Below are 21812 nucleotides of genomic sequence, written 5' to 3'. Positions count from 1 at the left end.
TTCAGCTCAGGGGAACTTTCTCTGGGTCTTGCATGTGCCCCGTGCTGGGACCCCTCCCCAGGGAGCTCCCCTTCAGCTGGGAACTTGCTCCAGGAACAAGAAACCACAGTAACAGATGACAAATGAGACCCCACAGCATTGCACGGACTGCAGCGGAGAGAGCGTGCTGTGGCATCTGGGATGAACACCAGCCTTGCCGCTCCCAGGCCGAGACCTGGGACGTGTGGGGTGACAGGGACGCTTGCTGTGGGTGCCGCCATGCAGGAGGGTCATGTCGTCCGCACCTGCGCAGCCAGGAGCTCCCTGGGGCGATGCTGTGGGGAGCCCGGGCGGGCACAGGTGAGGGGGCTAGAGGGGGGCTGGGGCCAGGCAGATGCAGCAGCCACGGGACCAAAGCCTTCCCTCTCCGGTGTTATTATTTTAAAAGTCTTACACAATTAACTGCAAGCATCTTTTTACTGTTAGTGTATGAGATTTATTGATTTAGGTATTAATTTCATATATTACTATACATCCAAGTTATCTCATTGTCTTTTTTCTTTTAAATATGGAACGCTTCGCGAATTTGCGTGTCATCCTTGCGCAGGGACCATGCTAATGGTCTCTGTATCCTTCCAGTCTAATTGTCTTTTTGAAACTTGCTTTGAGGTGCAATTCACATGACACAAAATTAACCATCTTAAGGTGGCAGTTGCGACATTGGCAGGGTTGTGCAGCCACCACGTCCATCCAGTTCCGAGGCATTTCACGCCGTGGCCGCAAAGAAACGCCCCACCCTTGGCCGTCACCCCACCAACCTGCTCTGCTTCTGTGGATTTACCCATTCTGGACATTTCACGGAAGTGGAATCCCACATCAGGGCCCTTCGTGCAGGAGAGGAAGAGGCCCCGGGAGGCGGGGGACGGGTCCTGGGCTGAGTGTCCCCACGAGATCAAGGCTCAGCACCTGGCAGCCCTCGGGCCTGGCTGTTTCCGAAGCGAGGTGCGTCGGGCGGCAGAGGTGAGCAGGGACCGCAGAGGCCGTCTGGCCCACAAGGGGGAAACGCTGCCTCTGGTGCTTTATGGAATCTGCGGACCCCGCGGTCGGTGCCCAGTTCTCCCAGTCTCCCAGCCCCGCCACCGACGCCTGGCTGGATGCGTGGCCGCCGCTAGCCTGGTTGTGCTCGCCGTCGACAGAAGGACACAGGGTGCTGGGCCAGGGTAGGGAGGTCCAGGGCCCGGCCCCCGGGAGCCCCAGTTCTTTGGGCCCCAGCGTAGCATCCGTCCACTGGGGATTGACGCCCATTCTCCTGGCTTCCTGGGAGCACGGCCGCCTCATGGGTGCAGCTTGGCTCAGGGCGGCTGGCAGGGGTGGCTGATGCCCTTGTACGTGAGGCGTGGGTCCTCTGTCCTGCTGTCCTGGCACAGACCTCCACCAGCCCTGGCGGGCGGGCGACAGGACACCCTGTCCGTTAACAGATACCAAGGCCTCCTCCTTCAGGGGTGCTGGGGACACAGGGCGCAGGGGGTCCTCACTCAGGCCCAGGGCCTGGCTTCCCCTCCCAGCATGGTACCTCCTCTGTCTGAATGGACCCGGGGCGTGAGGGCGAGGCGGACTGAGCGGGGCAGGGTGTTGAGCGGCCGCGGTTTTTGCCCCTCTGTCGTGGTTTTGGCCTTTGGGGGGGGCCCTGATCTCAGAGCTGCCTTGGGTGGCCCGGGTGGGTCTGTGTGGTGAGGACAGCCACGGCAGCCCTGGGACTACCAGGGACTCAGGGCTGGCTCCCCCTTCCCGGGGGGCTGGCTTGGGCCTGAGACACTTGCTCTGGGAGCCCCCAGTATGCCCTCCGTGAAAGCCGGGTGTGGGCAGGGCTGCCCTGGGCGTCGGGCTCCCATCTGCCGAGGGTCCGCTCTGTGCCGGGCCCGGGTGGTTCTCCACGCCGGGCCAAGGCCATGCTGCAGGGGCCGCGGGGGAGACTGCAGGTGGACCTGACAGATGACAGGCCAGTGCACAGAGGGGCCTCTGGGGGGTGGAGCCTGTGGCCTGTGGGGCTTTGTCCCTTCATGGGTCAGGGAGGGAGAGGCTGGGCCTCACCTTGCCAGGCAGTGTCTGCCGCCTAGGGCTCCCCGGCCCATCCCACCCGCCCTCCGCAGCCCTCTGGACCAGGGCAGGGAGGGGCGGGGCTGCCCCGGGGCTCTGCAGCCATACAGGCCCCCCCCCCGCAGCCAGGGCTCTGCCGCAGACGGCCCCTGAGATGCTCACTGTGCAGCCGGTGATACCTCGGCTGCTCACACTGGGATGTGGGTGCGCCCAGAGCAGCTGGGATCACAGGCCGGGGCCGGCGGGGGCGCCTCCCTCCCCATCCTCCTGAGGGTGTGGGCTGGGGCTGAGGGCCCGAGGGGAGCAGCTGCGCGTGGGCTTCACACCGTGGCTGCACAAGCTGGGCGGGGGTCTTGGATCAAGGCCTGTTTCTCAGCTTGAAGCCTGAGGGTCCAGACGCTGGACGCTCTCAGCGTGTGGGGCTAGGGGTCCTGGCCTCACGGGGCGACCGGGACGCTCGTGCAGGAACTGGAGGATGGATGCTAACTTCCCCACAGCGGGCGGGGCCAGGTGGCCCTAGACCGAGGCAGTGGCTTCTCTGCCCAGAACTCAGCCCCACCCCCTTGGTCCCCAGCTGCCCTCTCGCTGGGCCTCTGGGGTGCATGGTCCAGGCCCAAAGAGGGGCTCTACTTCCACTGGCCAGCTCCTGGAGGCCCCAGGTCACTCACCGTGGGGCTGGGTGGTCCTGCGGTGGCCGGAGGCGCCACCTGCACTGCCCCTAGCGGCCGCTGGGTGGCAGCAAAGATTGCCCCGGCAGTGGCTGAGACCTCAGCCTGCCCGGCGTGTGGGCAAGCCTGCGGGGGTGGGTGGGTGGAGGGCGGTCTGGAACCTGGGGTGGGAGTGGAGGTGGCGCAGACCCTGGGGCCCCGGGTGTGGTGGCGATGGTGTCCCCCAGTCAGTCCCCCCACTTCAGTATCCTCAGGGCTTCTGGTGGCTCCTTCTACTTCCCAGAGAGGGCTGAGTCCAGGAAGGGGATCAATGCCATTCCCCAAAGAGCGCTGGCCACCCTGGGGAGTGTGGACAGGATGAGATGCCCCCTCCCCAGGGAGGCCAGCCATCCAGGAGGCTTGCCAGGAGTGCAGGAGCCCAGGGTCGGAGGGGGCAGGGTGAGCTGTGGGTGTGGCCCCGGTGGCTGTGGGTGTGGCCCCAGTGGCTGTGAGCGTGGCCCCAGAGCTTACTGAACCCAGCGCTGGTCCCTGGACACTGCAATTTACAGATGGGGCTCTGAGCCCAGAGAGGGTGTGGGACTCGCCTAAGGCCACAGAGCTCACACAGCCGAATCCCCCAGGGGCCACTCCACGGTGGGTGGGTTGCCAGGGGGAGCCCGGGGAAATTGAGGTTCGAGCCCCAGGCTCCCACCAACCTGCTGCGTGACCTTGGGAGCAGCCACCCCACTGAGTGGAGGGCCTGGGAGGGACCAGCGCCCAAAGGTGAGGGCCTGGGACCCCCTTCTTCTGGGCTCTCTCCGTCACCCCCTCTCTCCACGTCCCGGCCTCGGCTGGCTGCAGCCCTTGGCTGCTGGGCCCGGCCTAGACCCTGGCTCTGTCGGGCCAGTGAGTGTGGCACAGATGATGGGAGGGCAAGTAGCCTATGGGACCCAGGCCCGGTGGGGGGGGTGGGAGGGGCGGAGGGCGGGGTGGGCCCCTCAGGGTCCCTCGGTCTGGGGCCCCTGGTACCATCGATCCTGCAGTTATTGGAGGAGTGATGTCGGCACGTACCTCTCCTGGGAAACGTGCGTCTGCAGACATTTCACCTGCACCAGCTGTCGCCAGTGGGGGGAATTAGTCAGGAACAGTGGCACCTGCTGAGCAGCTGCCGTGGCCTCGGCAGTGCCCTGGGGTCAGAGGTGGGGCTCGTGTCCCCTCCACCTGCTGGGCCAGGTGGGCCCTTCGTCCCCGGTACTTGACCCACGGGGACCTGGGTGGCTGGGCTTCCCGGCCGGGCACTGACCAGGAGGCCTGGGGGCGCGAGAGGTAACAGCTGGGTCGGGGGGACCCTCGGGGGCTTGGGGCCTAACAGTGCACGGGCAGAAGTGGCTGGGGGACATGAGGCCCCCCTCCTGCACCAGGCCTGGGAGAGGCAGCGGGCCCTCCCCTTGAAGGTGGGCTGGGTGGGGGTGACTGTCCGGGTCTCCCCAGAACCCTGGTGGTGCCCCAGTGCTGACCGCAAACACCACCAGAACCCGAAGCCCAGGGATAGCCCCCACGGGTCCCCAATCCCCAGCCCGAGATGCCCACCCAGCCCTCCCCATCACGTCTCACCCTGACTTGCCCACCCCCCCTCCCCGTGAAATCACTTGAACTTGGCACTGACAGCCTCCTGGCTGCCTCCGAGGGTCCTGACCCCTCCTCACTGCCCCCCCCCCCGCCCCCCGCCAGCCTCCCACCTCCTCTCCAATCCCCACGTCGCCTCGGGCTCCCCCGGCCCTGACCGCACGCGCTGAGACCCTGGATGGCGGGTTCCTCTCAGCCGTGGGCGATGTCCCCGAGCAGTTCCTGCAGAAAAGGTGCTGGGTGAGAGTCCATGGCAAGGAATGTTCCGCCTGGCACCTGGGACCCAGCCCCGGGGCCAGCCTTCCCTTGGAGAGGTCCGCAGACGGCCGGTGCCCTGCAGCGGGGCCGGGGGGCCAGGCCAGCCTGGCTCTGTCGCCTCCCTCCTTTTTGGAGGGCTCTGTTATTGCTTCTGAGGATGTGAAAAGTCCCGTCTGCGGGGCCTGCGGTGGGCATCTCCCTGAGGGTCCTGCCCGGAATCCTGATTCCCCCAGACCCCCCTCTGGCAGCTGAACGGTTTGCCGGTGCCCCTGGGCTGTGGCGTCTGCCTCTCGAGCTCCATTCCCTCACTGAGTGGCGGGTCCCCGTGTGTCCCTCGAGCCCTGCTCCCCTGTCGCCTGGGGCCTTGGAAGCTTTTCCCAGTGCCGCACGGCTGAGAGGGACACTGTACAGCTCACACTCCAGCTGCCTGGCTGTAGCGGGGCTGCGCTCTGGGGACCTGCCCTCTCTCTCTGTATGTGGAAGACAATTCACTGGCCCTCCCGAGGGGCCTTGGGGCGCCCCGGCCTGCAGCACCCTGGGCGGGGGTTGCCGCCACCCCCTTTCACGGACAAGGAGATGAGGCCTGAGGGGGTGGGCGGACGTCCAGGCATAGACCCGAGCGGATGGTGGCTCACCCGCCCTCGCCCCGCCAGCCACTCCCCGTCCCGCGGGCAAAGGGGGTTCTCTGCTCCTTGGTGACCAGGGGGACCCGGCAGGAGGTGGCTGGCTATCCCTGCAGACAGGGATCCGGACAGTCGGACAGGCTGCCCGCAGCTGACCGGGAGCTGCCGAGGCAGGGAGGCCGGGCCTCACACCCCTTCCCTGGGTCCTCGGGTGTCCTGGGGTCCCTGGGAGGGGATGCCCCTCTGCCGGGCCGGGGGCTGTACCAGTCGGGCACCAAGCTTCTCAGCGGCCACCGGAGACGGAGCCCGTCAGCGCTGCCCCCTCGACTTTTTTCTCCTCCCCAATTAATTAATTTAAATTGACCATTAAGTCAGCTGAGTTTTTGATTGATATTTTCATTAGCAGCCCTGTCCGACGCCCCAGGAATGTATGGTAATGTCCAATCTGCAGCGGCCGCGCTTCTCCAGCGGCGCTGAGTTATGGCTGGCACGGCGCGCGTCTCCCAGGGTAATTTGAATTCAGATGAGCTGCCGCAGCGTTCCGGAGCCTGGCGGCCGGCCGCTGACGGATGGCACTCGGGTTACCACAAGGTCACTGGCGCAGCCACCACCCGCTGCGGGAGGGGCCGGCGGGCCTTGGGCGCAGGGGAAGGTGGGCGGCCAAGCGGACTCCGCGAAACTGGCGGACGGGAGCGCCTTCGGGAGAGCGCGGCCGCCGGCCTTCTGCCCGCTGTCCGCGGAGGGCGGGGTGGGGGCAGCTAGACGCCCGCCCTCACTGGCACCAAGGCTGCCCCTCCGTGGGAGGGCAGGGCGGGGGCCTCGTCCCTGGAGAGCTCTGACCAGCAGGTCCCGGAGAGCTCGGCCGGCCCCCTGGAGCTGCTGATAGAGGCTGGGATCTGCCTGCAGCCGTGCATCCCTGTCCTGCAGCTGGGGCTCCCAGGCCTGGTCACCGCCAGTCCCGAGAGCTGCTTGCCTTACCCCACGCTTCTCAGGGCGGGGAAGGGATGCCGGGCTGGTGGCCACGGCGGGAGGCCGTCCAGCTACGTGGCGGGTCAGCTCACCTCTGTGCTCTGTGCCTCAGTTTCCTCTTCGGTACCGCGGGATGACATGGGGCCTTTTCCTCGGCTTGGGGCGAGGGGCTCAGGCAAAGCGCGACTCCTCTCCAGGCCTCTCCTCCCGCCTCCTGCTGACCTGCCGGGGAGGGGGTAGGACCTCCTGACCGGCCCGTCTCCTGGGCCCTCCAGGGCTAGGGTGCTGCCTGCTGACCCCAGGCCTAGGCAGGGGCTCTCAGGGGCTCTCGAGGAGCTTGGAAACATGGTGCCCGACACAGAGACCCCGAGGGCTGGCGTCTGGGCTGGGCCAGAGCGAGGCAGGGCATGCGTGGGTGGGATCTCCATGGCCATCCTGGGGGACCACTGGGTCGGGGAGCAGGCCATGGGCAGGGGCTGAGAAGGAGCCCCACTGAAGGGCCACTCCAGACAGATCTGCTTCTGGTCCAGGCGTCCAGGCCCAAGCTTGGACCGTCACAAGGGCTGGACAACGTGACCCAAGGCTGAGCTGTGTCCTGAGTCAGTGGACTGCAGAGGGTTGGCTGGGCCGCGCCCCAGGCACCGTGACAGAGATGGTGCGAGATCAGAAGTTTGCCCCCATCCATGGGTCCTGCTGGTCCCTGAAGACCCTGCTGGGGTCTCAGAGCTGTGGAGGCGGGGCCTTGGGACAGCCAGGGAGGGGGCATGAGTCCCGCCCAAGTCCCGCAGGGAGGAGTTGGCACTGGTCTGTGTCCTTGGCCGGAACTCTGTGGGGCTCATCCTGGCCCCTGTCCTCGCTCTCTGCTGGGTTGGGGGGCAGACTTGCCCCACAGGGCTCCCCCATCCCAAGTTTCTGGGCCTTCACCATCCTGGCCGAGCCAGATATCCCCTCTGGACCCCATTTCCCGATATTCCTTGCAGCTGTGTACAGCCAAATAACGAAGGTCTGGCAAAGGAGATGTGAGTAAAAGTGCTGGACAGAGCTTTGGGGGGGCTCCTTGAAAGTAGCTGACTCGCCTGGGAAAAGCACCCCCTGTCCTTTGCGTTGCTTTTTTTCTGCTTCCTGAACAGAGGTGTGATGGCTGGGGCTCTGGCAATAGTTTGAACCATGAGGCGACCTTGAGACAGAAAGCCATGTGCAAGGAGCTGCAAAAGAAGGACGGAGATGCCTGGGTCTCCGATGACTGTGGAGACCCAGACCACCCTGGTTGGCCACCTGCAACTCTTGTCTCATGAGAGACACGTGAACGCCTGACTTACCGAAGCCACTTTTGTTGTTGCTGGTGGTGTTTCGGTGGTGTATGCAGCCAGCGCAATTCCTGAGTGAGGAGGGAACCAAGGAGGATCCACCGTGTGTGGAAGCAGCTGCTAGAGAGGCCTCGCTTGTTCCGGGACAGAGCAGAGGCTCGCAGGGCCAGTCCTGTGGGGCGTTCTACAGCGGGAGGGTCTGTTTCACCCAACAGCTGAGGTCAAGGTTACTTGGCTGTGGTCTATTACTGGAAAACACAGTGGCTTTTATGAGGCATTGACTTGTTTTTTAATACAATGTAAGGAAACGTGGGGACAGAGAAAAGGGGGCGGAGACAGGACGGTGGGTGGGAGAGGACAAGTGAGGCGGAGCTTCCCCCGAGCCAGCTGGGGAGGAAGGGCCCCCCTCACCGGGTCCGCTCCGGCCTCCCCACCCAGCCCGCCCGTCTGGGCTCAGCCTGGCTGAGAGCGCCGCGCTCTGCAGTGTCCCCGCCCCATCCCCGCTCCCAGGACCACGTGGGTCGCCCGCACGCGTTTGGATGTGGGAGCTCCCGTCTCGAAATCACTTCCTCATGGGTCAGGGAGATGCCGGGGTCGCCAGCCTGCGGGGTCTTCCCCGAGGTGCCGCATCCCCTCCCGGGGGTGCACTTCCGGGAGGGGTCCTCCTTTGTTCAGGTGCAGAGAGCAAGGCGCTGTCAGCCTCACGATGCAGGGGAAGCGAGGGGGGGTTGCGCCGGCCGCCTGCCCTAGAAGATGTGCCAAAGGAAATCCTCGCAACAGACCAGAGGAGCCCGGGACCTCCGCAGGAGGAGCGACGGGGACAGCCCAGCAGAGGTGGGCGAACATGAAGGTCCCCGTCCCCCGCGTCCTCTGAATTCTGAGTGATGGTTGGAGCCAAACTGCACGCGGCCCACGTGGCTCCCAGTGAGCGGGAAGGAAACAGTGAAGATGACAGTCACAAAGGGGGCAGGAGAGGACAGAAGGGGGCAAGGCTTGCACACGTCTTGGGGGTACCCTGTGTCTGAATAACACCCCAGAAGCTCTGGAAAGGGACCCCCTCAACATCACCAAGGTGAATCCGTAAACGACCCCCAAAGTCGAGGAGCAGCTCTCCTGCGCTTTTCCTAAACCAGTAGCCTTGGCTTTCGGGTTAGACCCGTGACCTGTGTGGCATTCATTTGGGGTGTGCTACGAGGAAGGAGGGGAGTCCGTCTGTTTCCAAAGACTTTCCTTCCCCCATTAATAAGCATTGGTGTCTTGTCAAAAGTAAACACGCCACGTTTCTACACGTCCACTTCTGGATTCTGTTCTGTCCTGCTGTCTGTTGGTCCGTCTGTCTCACTGCAGCTTTGCAGTAAGTCTTGACATCAGTCTTTCCCTTCCCTTCAAAAATTTCAGGCCAGGTTTCAAACATGTTTTACAAAAGATGCCATTGGCACTTTGATTGGGATTTTGTGCTAAAGCTACACCAGTTTGGGGAGAATTTCCATCCTGATGGGACTGAATTTTCCAACCCACAGACACAGTCGGTGTCTCCATTTACTTGCCTTTAATTTCTCTCCGTTATCCATGTGGAGGTCTTGCACATGCGTGTTTTGTTAAATTTATTCTCATGTATTTTATTTTTGGTGCTAATTTAAATAGATTAAAAATTTTCATTTTCTAATTGTTTACTAGTAGCTTGCAGAAATACAATTGCATTTTGTGTATTGACCTTGTGACCTTGCTAACTCTATTTGTCAGTTCTAGGAGCTGTTTTCGGGATCGCTTCATGTATTAGTTACCTGTTGCTGCACAACAAATTACCCCTAGAACTTGTTTGCTTTAAGCTTTTTATGATCTCACGGCTTCTGAGGGTCAGTAGTCTGTGTGTGGCTTAACTGGGGGCCTCTGGCTCGAGGGCTCACAAGGTTGTAGCCAAGCTGCTGGCTGGGGCTGTGGTCTCACCTGACTCCCCCCGCCACCAGGCATGGCAGCTGCGCCCCCGGCGTGAGTGGGCCAGTTCGGAGGGGAAGGGGGGCGCCGCACAACGGAGGCCAGTCTTTTACAGCCGAATCTCGGAAGTGGCGTATTTCTGGTCCCCACATCCGGCCCACACCGAAGGTGTGAGCGTCGGGGACCACCTTGGAGGCTCCCTCCGGGGTAGGGTTGTGCATAAGGAATTTCATCCTTGAATAAGCTGTCAGGTTTTTTTTTTTTTTTTTTTTAGCTGTCAGGTTTTGAAACAAGATTATGACGTGATCGTTCTAGGCAGAGCTGTTTCCCAAAACGTAAAGATACTGAAACACATTCTGAAATATGAAAGGACCCCGAGAAAAGTCCCTCCCCCTATGTCTTCTTCCTTTAAAAACTACTGAAGGATGTTCACCTGAGAAATGAATCAAGTTAGGAATAATCGAGAGATGGAGAAATGGAGGTTTCTCTTTCAGGCTCCGTTGCTCTTTATTTTAACAGCTCTGATGGGATGCGAGGGGCTCGAGGACAGCGCCCTCTTCTGGCGTTTCTCTGGCTGGCACCCGCTGCTTCCGGCCGGCTGGCACATCCCGGTGGGATAACGGCCCGGTCCTGACAGCAGTCCTGCCGGGGCCTCGGCTGCTGGGTGAGCGTCTCGGAGCAGGTCTGCCTGCTGCTCTCACTGTCCCTGGGCCGACAGGCCTCAGCCTTTCCGGGGTGGTGTGGCCGGTGTCCTGGAGACTCTGTAGCCTCCTCCCCATTGCGTTTCTGCCTCAAACATGTACGAGACATCCCTTCCCTGCACTCAGTGATGTCCACACCGACGGGACTCCCGGGGTCCTACACCCCTCGCACAGGGGTCGCGGCCAGTCCACGGGGAGGTGGGAGGCCTCGGGCAGGTAGGTGGTGGGGCTGGGCACGGGCTTGGGGCACACGTCCTCGTGCCCTCCGTCAGCCCGAGTCAGGCTCTCAGCCTCCATCCCCGGCCTCCAATCCAGTTCACGTTTTTAATGCAAATATAACCAACATATAAATTTAAAAACACAGTAAATCAACTATACTCCAATGAAAACTTTTTAAAAGTTAAAAAAATAAAAATAAAACAAAAACAAACGAAAATGAAAACACAGGATGCCCGTTTATGAGTCACGAATGAGAAAAAAGCAAAGACGCCGTAACTCCTAAGCCAAACGACAGAAGCAGAGAGACCAGGAAGCAGCATAAACGGCACCTGCAGAACACTGTGGATGTGAGAGCAAATACACGTCACGACCGTGAGTGTAAACAAGCCACGCGCCCTGTGGAGACGTAACGGCCGTGTCTGTGTCCGACGCCGGGACCGTCTGCCAGTGCAGCTGTTGCAGGGGGCAACCCGCGCTGGGCAGCCTGCCCCGACCCGCTCTCGGCCGCCAGGCGCTGCGCTCGCGTCCTCCTTCCCGCTGTTCTGTTGGTGCTGGGGCCGCCATCTGCTTCCTGCTGGAATCCCGACGTTACACCTGCAATGAACTTCAGGGAGAGGTTACACATGAAGGAGAGTAAAACCATGCTGGGTGAGCACTGAGCCACAACGGGAGGTCAGGTCAGATAACGGTACCCAGCCGGATGCGTTGTCCCTTTCTGTGTAATAAGTCACCCCAAACCGAGCAGCTGGAGGAACAGCCATTACCTCATGGCTTCCGAGGGGCAGGGGTCGGGGGGGGCAGCTTGGCTGGTGGTTCTGGGCTGGGCCGGAGCGAGGCGGGGCAAGCGTGGGTGGGATCTGCGTCGCCCAAAGGCTTGAGTGGGGTGGGGTCTCCCAGGCCCCTCGCTCCCCTGCTGCTTCCGCCCACGTGGGCCTCGGCAGGGGCTGGAGGCCGCCCTCTCCTTCGCTCTCCGGTCACCACGTCCGGGCCACCCTCCGGCCTGGGGGGGGGCGGGTAGGTACCCTGTCGGGAGCAGGAGAGCCTGCAGGCCTGTACAAATGTCCATAGGCCAAGTATGAGTAAAGGCAGAAAGCGTGAGAATGGGGCAAAAGTGAACTTATGTTGGCCAGAGGTAAACTCCACAATGAAGAGACCGGAGCGGTAAACTTCTATGGGGTGAGCAATATAGCATCAAAGTATTTAAAGAACCCTTATAACAACCGCAAAGAAAACACGATAGGGGGCTTCCCTGGTGGTGCAGCGGTTGGGAGTCCGCCTGCTGATGCGGGGGACGCGGGTTCGTGCCCCGGTCCGGGAAGATCCCACATGCCGCGGAGCGGCTGGGCCCGTGAGCCATGGCCGCTGAGCCTGCGCGTCCGGAGCCTGTGCTCCGCAACGGGAGAGGCCGCAACAGTGAGAGGCCCGCGTACCGCAAAAAAACAAAAAAACAGGGCTTCCCTGGTAGCACAGTGGTTGAGAGTCTGCCTGCCGATGCAGGGGACACGGGTTCGTGCCCTGGTCCAGGAAGATCCCACGTGGCTGGGCCCATGAGCCATGGCCACTGGGCCTGTGCGTCCGGAGCCTGTGCTCCGCAACGGGAGAGGCCGCAACAGTGAGAGGCCCGCGTAACGCAAAAAAAAGAAAAACAAAACACACGATAGGGACACAATTGTGATGAAAGTCTTTGACCAGATCAGGGCATAAAAATTCACACGTGTACATAGGAGTCGAATAAAATTACCCAGAGGTAATTTAACACACACATATATATGCATCAAACTTCCTACTCTACATTCAGAAGACCCTCATTTCAAGCGATTAGGGAACATTTACTAAACGGAGGTATCCAGGGGCCCACGAAGACCATCTCAATACATTCCTCAAACAGAAGAGACCCCGTTTATAGTCTCTGGCTGCAGTGTAGCACTCGGAGTCACTAACAGAAGCTGAAACGACTCAACACGCTCACACCATCGAACAAGCTCATCTCTTTCTTTCTCCCCTAAATATCCACTGACTCAAAGAGGAAACAAAAGCCCATCGTTAAGGGCAGTTTAGAACATGGTGACACTGAGACGGTTACACATCACAACTCAGGAGCTCGGGTGTCTGACGAGGATCTTTTAAACAGAAAAGGACAGTAAGGCACTGCCCTCGAAGCCCTCCTGCGCGCCTCCCCGCCGGGCGCCCCGGCCAGCTCACGCGCTGCAGCGTTTGCGGCGCCCTGCTCAGCCCCGGATGCCCCCGCGCCCCACCCCGTGGCATTTCCAGCCTCGGATGCGGAGCTGAGTGAGTCTCCCGTGCAGTGCAAGGAGCTTCTCCTTCCCGGTCGGTGCGAGGCCTGCCTCTTATATTTTACTTTATTTTATTTTGTCGCATTTTTGTCTTTGGTCTCACTGTCCCCTGACAACCAGTCTCTCCTTCTTCCCTCGTTGGAGCCCGTCTCCCCGCCTTCCTGGGGTCCGGGTGGGGCGCCCCCAGGTCCAGCGCTCCAGGGAGGGTGAACGGCAGAGCCAGGAGCCTGGCCCGATGGCCGGAGGCCCAGCAGCTCGAGCCTTGAGTTGCGGTCAGCTGGTCTCTGTCCTTCAAATGCCAGCCCCCGGCCCCTCCCCAGCCTGGGCACCTGCTGGCCTGTGTCTTCGCTGTGTGGCCAGCTCGGAGGGGCAGGGCGAGGCGCTGGTTCTGGACAGATGGCGGTCTTCGGTATTCGCGGAGCCTGTCTTCGCGAGTCCGCCTGCTGGCGAAGACCCGCTCGTCCCACCGTCGGCAACGCTCGCGGCGCCTTCGAGGCTGTCCGCGGATGGACGTGCGCGGATGGACGGGCCCTGCCTTCTCGCTTCTGCTCACCCGTGAGTGAGCCCTCTTCCTGCCCCTCCGGGGCCGCGTTTCCGCTCTTGTGCTTTCGGTGGTGATTCTGCGGCTTCCGCGGCCCCCGGCCGAGGGCTCTTCACATCCAGAGTCCTGAGCGCGCGAGGCCGGGACGTGCCCCGCGGAGGAACCCGTGTGCCGGGCAAGCTCCGTCCGGGCCGAGGGACAGCGCTGCCGGCCGGGTCAGTGCTTAACGAGCCAACGACGGTGTCTGTTCACTAAGTGGTCTTTTGTGTTGACCCATCGGGGAAAACGCCATGACGAGAGGCTGGCAGGAAGCATCCCGGTGTTTCCCGGGAGCGGCGGGTGAGTGCTTGCGGGTCCAGAGATTCCGAGCTTCCGGGGACGATAGAGCACGCTGGCCACGAGCAGCGAGGAGGCCACGAGCAGCGAAGAGGCCACGAGCAGCGAGGAGGCCACGAGCAGCGAGGAGGGGCCGCTTTGGCTCAGATGTGGCCTCTGGCACGTCCCTCCTTTCCCATGGCCTTTGTGGTGACGATCCACCTGTGGCTGCGTTCCCCCCGCCCCCGGTGTTCTGGGACGACTTCCACTGCCCTCATTCCTTCCCCTGGTGGCAGACGTCTAGCTGCTCTGACTCCGCAAACGTCAAGCCCGCCCGTGGCGGGGCTCCCGGGACCCTGGCGGTGCGGGCCCGGGAGTGGGGCTGCAGGCCCGGCATCCGCACGGGCTCTGGGACCTGCTGCGCAGCTGCTCCGGTGGCCGGGCTCTGCCAGCGTCGGCTCTGGGCTGACCTCAGAAGCCCACCATTCCGCAGGGCACCGGGTGTGTCCGATTCTGCGTTTATCTGGTTCCTGGCTGGGGCGACCTCTTGGTGAGCGGCTTGGCCTACCGGCTCTCCCCTACGTCATTTGTCTGCCCAGTTATTCTGTTGGGTTCTCCAGCTTTTTCGCATCAATTTCCAAAGCTTGCTGGCGTGGCCTCAGCCCCTAGATCTTTGCGTCTGGCCTGAGCTGGGAACGCAGCTCTATTCTTCTCTGTATAATAATCCAATCCCCTGTCATACCTAGTTTTTAAGCGATTTAACAAAACAGTAAATAGATGTTGAACTTTACCAAACACACTTCCTGATCCTTTGAGGTGCTCGTGTCATTTTTCTCCCTTTGGCCCTCGATGGAGCTGAGTCACTTTGACACACAAAGTACGAGGTGTCATTTAGAACACGCCACTGGGTTCGGTTAGAAGAGCTTCATCTAAAATGAAAATGTACTTGTGGTCCATACATGTATGCCTGTGTGCACACACACATCTGTACACGTATGTGCCGGCCCTGCACACACAGATCTGTATACATACATGCACCTGTACCAATGTGTACACACGTCTGCACACACACACACACCTGTACGCACGTGCCTGTGCACACACAAATCTGTATACGTACATACGTCTGTACACACGTGTACACACATCCACACGTACACACATCTGAACATACACACAGGTACACACACATGCCGGCACACATCCCCTCCACATCTGATTTCTTTTCAGAGCCGTCTGTGTGCCCTTATTTTGGTGTAGGGCCATCACCTCGGTTCACAAGGTAGGGACTGCCCTCTTCTGTTTCTGGAACAGCCTGTGTCAGGCAGTGAGAGAGGCCTGGGGGGTTCGGGGTCTTCAGTGGGGGGGTGCCAGCCTCTGGATAAGGGTCTGGAGCTCTGGCCCCACCCCTCCCCCCAGCCTTGGTCTCCCAATCTAATGTTCCCGACACTCACATCACCGGGTGACGGTGCTTTCTGTGGCCCTTCCTTGGGGATCCGCTGCTGCTCGCGGGCAGCAAAGCCCCCTCCAGCCCAAGTGGTCAGCTGAGGGCCGGGAGCCCTTGGGGCTTGCCAGTGGGCATGGATGGAGGCCAGGCACAGATGCCCCAAGAGAGTTTCTGGAAGGGTTGGTCCATGCAAGACATGCCCGCTGGCCTGGAGCCCAAACCAGGGGCGGAAGACTGTGCTCATCCCCTGGGCTCAGCACTGGTGTCGCCTCCCCCAGGAAGCCTTCCTGGATGCCCAGCTGGCATCTGTAATGACTCAGAGGCTCCTGGTGCCTGGCCTGCCTCTTCCTGGAGGTCATGTAGGTGTGAGGAGGCTAGAGGGCATCTGCATGTAGGTGCCAGGCACGGGCAGCAGCCGGGAGCTCAGAACCGCGATGGGGAGGCTTCTCTCCGCTCCCAGAACCAGACCAGGTCGGGTGGAGCCCACAGCGCTGAGAAGATGCTGCGACTCGAGGAGAGAGCCTGGCGTGGCCTGAGCCCTCGGGTCCTGGGGAGAGCCTTGAGGTGAGTGCGTGTGTGCGTGTGCATTCCTGTGATATCGGATTTGTGCCGCTGTGCACGTGTGTGTGTCTGGCGTGTTTGTTGCAGGACAGCATGCGTCCATGTGGGGTGCCGCGTGCTCACGTGTCTGTGTGTACAGGTGGGCGTCTGTGATGGCGTGGGGTGATGTCCACGTGTGCGAATCTGCTGTGTGTGCACGTGCCGTGTGCGTGTGCTAGTGCGTGCATGCGTGTTCATGCTTGTGCACAGGCGGCCCACGTACCCACCTGCTCCAACATCTGTGCACGTGGGCCACTCAAGCACGCTCAGACGCACAGGCACCTTTGTGCCATGTACATTTTCACGTGTGTATGCATGCACGTGTGTTCACGTGAGCATGATTGTGTGTGCTGTGTGTGCGTGAGCGTCGAGGGGCCTGGCCGTGGGCACTGGTGGGCGCCCGGGCTGGGCGTCACCTGGCCCCTCGTGGGCTTCTCCGGAGGGACCTTGTGTGGGACCCCACGGCACAGAGACCTTCACCTTCACGAGCAGTGCCGTCTGACGCCCTGCGTGACCTGGTGTAAATGCAGCGATGCCCACTTCAGATAAACACAAGATGCGTCACAAGATTTAAGGCACCTGCTGTGTATTTAAAAGAATTATATCTTGTTTATGGTTGCGTATAAAACGCCCAGCTGATTTATACGGCGGCTGGTCCATCGCGGAGGAAATCTCATTTCAATCATAGATGGCAGGATTTGATTTAAGAATTCATTCTTTAATGGGTCCGCAATGTTCAAATTTAAACCCATTCAATTCATCAGCCAACTGTTCAATATGGGCACAGGGAACTCATTTGGGCAAACGAGACTTTTAATATAAATTTTCCGGGAGATTTCTCCATCGATCCCGCAGTTTAGTGCAAAATGATTTGTGCGATACATTCTCGGGGATCAATGCTACTGGTCAATGGCTCCTAGAAAACGCCTCCCCCACCCAGCGCGGGTCAAGGAGCTCTGGCTCTCGGGGAGCTGTTCCCACGGCAGGCACGACTGAGTCATCCCACCTCTGTGCTGTGCCCACTGCCAGCCCACTGGGGGGCCGCCTCCCCATGCGCCCACCCCGGGTGGGCGGGGGCCCCCTCTCCGCTCCGCACTGGCCTGCCGTCCCCTGAGCTGAGGAGACCCCCTCGGTGGACCTGCTCTGCTTGGTGTAGCCACTGTCCCCTTGGGCCCTGGTGCCCCTCTGTCTCGGTGCCCAGCAGGGGTGCACACAGCCAGGGAAGCCGGCCGCCCACTCACGGGCCCAGGCCACCTGTGCCGGCCAGCGGTCACCCCCCTGGGAGCTGTGAAAGGCATTTAGGGCCAGGCCAGAGCTGCCCTTCGTAGCCAGTGTCTGGGCCTGGGGGACAGACGGTGGGGTAGGTGGCTCGCTGGCAACAAGGCATCAGACTAGGGTGGCCTGGACTGGAGCTGCCAGCAAGAGGGTCTCGGGGGGCGCAGGGGCTGGACCCCGCAGCCCCCATACCCTGGCCCAGTCTGAGCAAGTAAACGGGGGTGCCCCCTTCCACACGCCTGGCCGGGCCGAGTGCCAGACCGCTCGCTGGACAGCACGGGGGTCTTTTCCTGTGCCCCCACGTCCCAGGCGAGGGGCTGGGCCTCAAGGACCTGCCCAAGGTCACAGGCAGGTTTCAGAGCCATGCCGCAGGCACGAGGGGCTCTGACCTCTGGGCGGCTGAGAGGGCCCTGCTGAACGCTGCCGCCGAGGGTTAGGGGTGGCTCCCGGGGGGTGGAGCAGAGGTGGGCAGTGTGCAGGCCGGTGTGCTGAGTAGGACGGGGCAGGACAGCCAGCCCAGCACCCAGACAGCTGCAGCGTGGGCAGCTGGGAGGGCACGTCCTGCTGGGGCTCTGCGATGGCTGAGGGGTGGGTGGGACATGGCGGTGGCCCCTCGCTGACGGCTGACCGTGAGCACTGAGGGCCGGACGTGGTGAGCCCTGGGGGCAGGTCCTCAGGCCTGGCGCCCCTTCCCCTAACCTGCCCCACCCCGCCTGGGGGGTCCTGCTGCCCAGCCCTCTGCTCCCTGTGTCCTCCAGACCCCTCCCCAGCCTAGCGTTGGGGTGTCCCTTGCTGCTCCGGTCTCCCACACTGGGGATCCCCTGGGTCCTCAGGTCACTCCCCCGTGGACGCTGGGCAGCTCTCACATCCTTCCTGAGAGCCCAGTTCATCCCCCCGTCCCTTCACCTGTTCCTTCCCTGGCTGGCTCAGCCTACACTCATCCCTGCTCCCTCTGCCCTGGGATGAGCCAGCAGGCCTCCCCTCAAGCAGCTCTGGGCCTGGGGGGTTGGATCTGCAGACTAGCCCCACCCCTCCCTGACCAGGAGCGGAGAGCTGGCAGGCCGAGCGGGGAGCGGGCTTCGGGGGAGCTGCGCGGGCGCGGTTGCCCCTGGGCTCTGTTCACTGGGGGTGGGCAGTGGTCCGGCCCTGGGAGGGTCCTGGGGAAGGACGGGCCCCTGCGTGCTGCAGCGAGGAAGGGCGTGGACGGGCTGGCAGGGAGCCCAGCAGCCATGATCTGGGGGTCACGGGTAACCACAGCTCAGGGAAGCCACGGTGAACGTGGCTGGGCCTCAGCGAAAATCCAGGCTTCGAGGGAGGCTGGGTGGGTGCAGATCCGGGCCTCCCGGTGAGGGTGAGGGGTATAGGGAGATATGGCCCTGCGTCCTGGGGTGGGTGGGCCCCAGGCAGGGGACAGACAGTCCCTGCAAGGAGCCCAGGCGAAGGTCCTGGCCATTCACTAGCTCAGGCGCCGGCCCCGCAGCCCTGTGATCTTCCCGCTACCGCAGAGCTCGAGGGGAGTACCAGTCAGGCCAGCAGATGCGTGGAGGCCGCCGCGGCCCCGCCCGTGGCCCTAGGCACGGGGATACTCCAGGAATGAAAAGCACAGCCGTATCGATTTCATTTCCAAATTATTAATCAACTTCACAGCTCAACAGGAACATTGTATTGTTCAGCTTGGGCAGGTCCAAATGGCTCTCCCTCAGGCGAGGCGCAGGGGCCGGTGAAGGACACGGTGATAAACGTCCCGGCCCCCACGGAGGCCGCTGTGTGCCCACCGGGCCAGGTGGGCGCTGGGAGGGGCCTGGGATCGGAGCAGTGCAGGTGGCACTGCCAGACCCTTGGCATGGGACCCCGACCGGGGGCTTCTGTCCCCTTTCGGAAACCTGGGCGGGTGGGTGGAAAGGCCGCGCTAAGTGCCTCGTGCCCCAGAACCCTGCCGACTGCCCTGGTGTGCCGCCCGCCTTCCGTGTCCCGCCGGCCTCCGTGGCCGGGCTTGGGGGCCTCTCTGTCCCCCTGTCTGCCCGTCTGGGTTCTGTCTGACTCTCCTTCTCTCCCGGCCTGTGGTTCTCAGAGGGTCACGTGGCACCTGCTGTGTCGTCACAGACCCCTGCCCCTGGGGTGGACTCAGCATCGGCTCACCGAGCCCCGTTCCCAGGAAGCAGGGCCTCCACCCAACCCCGCGGAGCGGAGGGCGTACGGGGCAGGGGCCCCGGACACAGCGGCAGCAACGATTCAGGGTGTGACGGGGTGGGGCCCCGGGCGGAGGCGGGGAGTGGGAGGGGGACAGTGGGGGCTTGGGGTGACTCGATTTCCCCACGGCGTGTGAATCAGGAGACCATCAATTTCGGCCTTATGTGAACACACCAGGTACTGGGAAACACCAGTCTGTCAGGAATTCGCGGTCGTCATTTCTAGCGATTTTGTTTTGTTGAAAGTCTCCTTGGCTTTTAGCAATACAACCGGAAGCACATCCGAATGAAAGGGTTTGTGTGGAGAATTCACTCTCGGATAACCTGCGGGTGAGGGTAGAGAGGAAACCAGATTCCTGAATTGATAGCTGTTGAAGGGCGATGGGTACCTGGGGTCCTTTATACAGATCTTGCTACTTTTATGTGTGTATTAACATTTCCATAACAATGCAGATAAACACAAATCAAAACCCCTCTGAGATACCACTCATGCCCAGGAGGATGGCCACTGTCAAAAACAAAAACAAAAACAGGGAATTCCCTGGCAGTCCAGTGGTAAGGACGCAGAGCTCTCACTACCGTGGCCCCGGGTTCAGTCCCTGGTCGAGGAACTGAGATCCCGCGAGCCGTGTGGGGCAGCCCAAAACATAAACAAACACCCTCCCCAAAAAACCCAAACCCAAAAAGCCCAAAAATCAGAGAACAGCAAGTTCTGACGAGGAAATGGAGAAATTGACACCCTTGGCGCTGTCGGCGGGAATGTAAATGGTGCAGCCGCTGAGGAAAACGGTACGGAGGTTCCTCAAAACATTAAACATAGAATTAACATACGATCCAGCAATCCCACTCTGTGGTTTATACCCCAAAGAATTGGAAGCAGGGTCTTGAAGAGATGTCTGTACACCTGTTTCATAGCAGCACTGTTCACAACAGCTAAGACATGGAAGCCACCCACGTGTCCAGGGAGGGATGGATGCAGTCCGTCCACATGGTGGAATAGTATTCACACTCAAAAGGAAGGGAACTCCGACACCTGCTGTGACACGGATAAACCTGAGGACATTCTGCCCTGGTATCTAGAGTCAAATTCATAGAGACAAGAGTGCACTGTGGGCGCCAGGGGCTGAGGGAGAGGAGGGGGAGTTAGCGTTTGCTAAGTACAGAGGTGTTCATGAGAGGGTGAAACAAGTTCTGTGAGGACTTCCCTGGTGGCGCAGTGGTTAAGAATCCGCCTGCCCATGCAGGGGACACGGGTTCGAGCCCTGGTCCGGGAAGATCCCACGTGCCACGGAGCAACTAAGACCGTGCACCACAACCACTGAGCCTGCGCTCTAGAGCCCATGAGCCACAACTACTGAAGCCCGTGTGCCACAGCTACTGAAGCCCGCGTGCCACAACTACTGAAGCCCATGTGCCTAGGGGCCAGGTGGGGCTGGGGGGTGGTGTCTGCACACCAGGAGGAGGGTCTGGCTGAGGAGAGGCGGAGGCGGGAGGAAGCAGAACCTGCCCAGGAGCCCAGAGAGCAGGTGCAGCCCGAGGGGCGTGGGCTCAGCCCAGGGGCGTGTGGCGTGGGGGTGGATGCCAGCCCCCCTCCATGTGGCTTTAGGCGGAGACTCTAGGGCATGCCTTGCACTTCCTGGGGCCTCCCGGGGTCCGGCGGGGATGTGCTGGCCTGGGAGGCTGGGGGTGATTCTTCTTCTGGAGGCCTCGCCTCGACCCCGGGACCAGCCGAGCTCTCTGCCTCCCCGGGCACCCCCTCCTGCCTGCAGTGACTTCCGTGTCCTCCTCCGTGTGAATTCGGGGCTGCGGCACCCCTGGCCCCAGAGGCCCCTTCCAGGAGAGACCCTCCCCTGCTGGAGCCCCACCTGGCCCCGCCCTCCCCTGCCTGCACAGTGGGGTCTTCCAGAGGAGGTGGAAGCCGGGGTGGTGCTGGACCCGGAGCGGTCCAGGGCGTGTGGCCTGGATGACACACCTGCTGGGGCGATACGGGCAGCGGCGGGGGCGCTGGGGTGCCACAGGCTTGGAGGCTTCTGCCCTGGGCGGGAGCCCTTGGTCCAGCATCGGGGGGGCACATGTTGTGACTTCTCTTCTTACTCTTCAGGTTGCTTCAACCCTTTCTTCTGAGGGGCCCTCTGGGTCACATCGCGTGGCGGCAGAGGTGTGCAGGGCGCTGTGCGCAAAGGACGCCCACCCCACGGGATGGCCTGAGCCTCCCACCGGGACTGCTGCCGGGAGGTGGGTCCCACCCGCCGAAGCAAAGCCAGACTGTCCCAAGCCTGGGGGGAGGCCCAAGACCACTCTCTCAGGGCTGCCCCGTACTCGGGGGGGCGGAAGTGCCTCTGCCTGGCCGGCCTCACGGTGGGGCTGCCCGGGGGTGCCGGGATCCAGGGGACCAGGGCTGGCAGGAGGTGCAGTGGAGGAAGATGCTGTGCTGTGCGTGGCCACAGGCTCGGCCCCGCCCCCAGGACCCCTGGGTCCTGCCCGTCCGGCCTCCCTGCCACGCAGGTAGCAGAGCCCGAGGCTCTGGCCACCACAGGCCTCGGCGGCGGCTCTCTCTCCCGCCCGCTGTGCCCGCGGCCCTGACCCCGAGGGGTCCCTTGTCCCCTGCAGAGGGGCGCCCCCCCCCCCCGGCTGCGTGGCCGGCCTGGCAGGTGCTCGTGGGCGAGGCGGGGCCGGATTCTGCCGACTCTGCTTCCCTGGGTGCGACAGATGGGGTTCAAGGGAACACCGTCGCCCAGCACTTTCTGCTCAAGCCCCACGCCCGCGTCCTTCCCCAGATGCCGGCCTGTC

General features: G+C 62.1%; 1 pseudogene; it reads right to left on the bottom strand.

The window, feature by feature from the left end:
* Positions 1–541: 541 nt before the first annotated feature.
* Positions 542–637, bottom strand: LOC117312528 (U6 spliceosomal RNA; annotated as a pseudogene).
* Between the last annotated feature and the right edge of the window lie 21175 nt (positions 638–21812).

The sequence above is a fragment of the Tursiops truncatus genome, chromosome 5, assembly GCF_011762595.2.
Source record: "Tursiops truncatus isolate mTurTru1 chromosome 5, mTurTru1.mat.Y, whole genome shotgun sequence".
NCBI classification, from domain to species: domain Eukaryota; kingdom Metazoa; phylum Chordata; class Mammalia; order Artiodactyla; family Delphinidae; genus Tursiops; species Tursiops truncatus.
Note: the sequence above shows the minus strand (reverse complement) of the source record. Positions and strands in the feature narration are given on the sequence as shown.